Source organism: Fukomys damarensis, unplaced genomic scaffold (assembly GCF_012274545.1).
Source record: "Fukomys damarensis isolate Sample0158 unplaced genomic scaffold, DMR_v1.0_HiC HiC_scaffold_37, whole genome shotgun sequence".
Taxonomy (NCBI): Eukaryota; Metazoa; Chordata; class Mammalia; order Rodentia; family Bathyergidae; genus Fukomys; species Fukomys damarensis.
Genome location: NW_022900949.1, coordinates 11,048,645 through 11,051,534, shown reverse-complemented (window position 1 = coordinate 11,051,534; position 2,890 = coordinate 11,048,645). Strand labels below are relative to the sequence as shown.

At 63.8% G+C, this 2,890-nt stretch overlaps 1 protein-coding gene across 1 annotated transcript in view; it reads left to right on the top strand.

The window, feature by feature from the left end:
* The first annotated feature begins 6 nt into the window (after positions 1–6).
* Misp (mitotic spindle positioning) overlaps positions 7–2,890 on the top strand; it is an 11,258-nt gene continuing 8,374 nt past the window's right edge. The window contains exon 1 of the mRNA XM_010634970.2: positions 7–1,483. The gene's annotated coding sequence lies outside the window, so the exon portion shown is untranslated. The remainder of the gene's footprint in view (positions 1,484–2,890) is intronic.

Below are 2,890 nucleotides of genomic sequence, written 5' to 3'. Positions count from 1 at the left end.
GCCGCCCCGTGCCCTCCGCCTTGCGGGCCCCAAGACATGTGCGCTCGCACCTGGCCCCTGAGTTTGCTTCCCACTGAAGAGAGGAACGGGATCCCGCCATCACCACGCCCCACACTCACCCAGCCTCTGAGCCGTGCACTTTGCACCTGGTGGGAGGGACAGGGGCCACCTGCTTTCCCAGAACGAGGGCCCCCTCACCCCAAACTCGCGGCAGCTTCACAGATGTGGCCACTGTGGTCCGGCTGGTGTGGCTGGCGGCCTCCCCGCCACCCCAGGCTAAGCCTATGCCTTCCTGCCACCTCCGAGGGCCTCTCTCCACAGGGACCTGGCGTCCAGGAGTCTCCGGGGAAGGCATTGGCCTCCGGGCTTGGGTAGCTGGGGGTGAGGCCATGCTTCTTGTTAGGGAACGGAGGTCGGGCTGCTCTGGACGACCCCAGCTGGCTGTGTCCCCCATTGTGGGCTGGGCAGGTGGACGGCAGAGCTGGGGAGCCCTGGGGCTATGTCCCCACACAGAAGGCATTAGCAACCCTGAGCTGTGCCCTCGACAGGGCCACGGACTGGGGTCTCGAGCTGCTTCTTGTCCCGAGCTCCTGTCCCCACTGGGCCCCTCTTCCTCCTGGTGCTAATTTGGGGACCCTAGGGGCCATCCCCGGCCTCTTCTCCAGACTGGGCCCGGGGTTCCCCCAGAAATCAGGCCCCGCCAGCCTGCTCCGGCAGCCTGGGATTATTTCTGGGCAAGGAGGTCCCCTGGGTTGGTGCGCGAGGACCCCCACTTGTCACCTGGAGCGACACTGCAGGCCCCTCTCGCTGGAGGTGGCCTGGGGGTCCCCACCTGGGGACAGCCACATTGTCCCCAGCCGCACATTCCGCAAAGGCCCACGAGCCCTCTTCCCAAGGGTTGGCTTTGGACCCTGGATCCTGACCTGGCCTGGTCCCTAGGGGCCTGGTGGCCAGGGCTAAGGCCGCCTTACCGCCGGGTCACCACCCATAGCCTCGAGGGCAGGCTCAGTGGCCACCCCTGGACTGGAGCCGGGGTCGCTGTCCAGGTTCTGCCCCTCCTGTGGCCGGGAGGAGGGGCCCGCTCTGGGGGTGACCTGGGCCATAGCCGTGGGGCCCCTGCACTTCCTCCCTCGAGTCTGCCCGCGTCCCTGAGCCGTGAGCCTTCGCTGAAGTGCCCTTGCTGCCCCTCTGCTTTCAGTGTGTGGTGAGGCCCCATGTTCTTGATTTTCCCAGAGAAGCAAATAAAAGTGTGAAGAGCCCAGTTCCTGGAGTAATTGGATTTCAGCAATGGGAAGGGTGCAGCCAGGCCAGAGGTGGGGTGGGGCCCGCTGGCGGTGCAGCCATAAAGGGAGGCCGAGCACTGCCTCCTGGGTCGGCCAGCTGCTCCCACTTGTAGCCAGTCCTGCCTCGCGGGCTCACACAGGCTGCAAGGCACCGGAGGCAGAGATCGATTCCCACCTGCTCCCAAGCAGCATCTGGGCAGGTAAGGCTGGGCATGGGGAGCTGTGCGCTGGCTGGCCTCGCTTCCTACTCCCTGGGTAGCCCTGGGTCCCACATCCACCACATCCCGTTCCTCGGGCTCACAGCCCGTGGGAGACGTCTCCAGTACTCTGGAGAAGCAGCCCTGGGAAGCACACATTTGGAAGGTTGCTCACCCTTAGGGGTCCCCCAGGTCCATCTGCTGCCTCTCTTGGCCTCAGTTTACCCATCTAGGAAATGAACTTTGGAAACCTGGAGTGAGTGTAGTGCTGATCTGGGAGCCGGGCAGTTAGGATCTTGTGTGTGCAGCACGCTGTTCCAGTCTCTGGCCTTTCCAGGCCTCAGTTTCCCCAAGTGTGGTTGTACAGTGGGGTACAAGAGGTGGAGGGCTCAGCTTCAACCCCGAGCACAATCACTGGGACCAGAAGCTTCCTGTGCCTTGGTTTCCATGGCTGTTAGCCAGGGTTGAAGGCTCCCATCTGTCCGGCCGCATCGGGTGCCTTCAGCAGCACACACCGGGCCGGGTCACCTCCTGGACTTGGGAGCTGGGGGCAGCTGTACCGGAAGAAGAGACAGAGATTCCGAGGGGCCCCACAGCGAGCCCCAGGGAAGCCCCAGTCCCCCTCAGCTGTGTCCCCACCCCTGTAGGGGGTGCAGTCTTTGCCCCAGCTGCCCAGAACCCCAAAAAGCGTCTGCTCAGAGACCTAGGATGGGGGACAGCTGGGCACCTGTGGGATTCTAGCTGCAACCCCGAGTTGCCGGGGTGCCACCCCCACTTCTAGAACAGAAGACGGGGCTCAGGGTCGAGTTGGTGGCGCAGGCCTGTAATCCCAGCAGTCAGGAAGCTGAGGCAGGAGGATCGCTAAAAGCTTGAGGCCAGCCCGGGCTACACAGTGTGTTCAAGGCCAGCCTGGGCTACATGGAGAGACCCTGTCTCAAATAAAAATTAAAATTTTAAATTAAAATGGAGCTCAGTGAGGTTGGAGGCTTCGACACCAGACCTGCTGACTGCCCATCTGGACAGAGGCCACCCAGGCAGGCCAGGCCAGCTGTAAAGGAGCCGGGACTCAGTTTCCCCATTCAGGACAGCTATGTGACCTTGGCCTGGGGTGTCCCTCTTTGACCAGAGCTAGGGAGTGGTGGGAGGCCCAGGTGGTGGCTGCAGGAGTTTGGGCAGAGTTCCGGCTACGCGGGCGCGGTGCCCGCCTCCGCCCAACCCAGGTATAGTCTTTCTCCTCTGCCCGCGCTGGACTTTGTTTCCGCGGTGGGTGTGGCTGAGGGGACCCGAGATCTGTGGGGCCTCTGTTCCCTGGCAGTGGGCAGGCAACGCCAGAGCTGAGGGCTGCAGGGAGCTGGCGGTGAGGCTGGGGCTGCCGGACAGGACTGGGGTGGGCTGGGGGTCTGGCAGGGG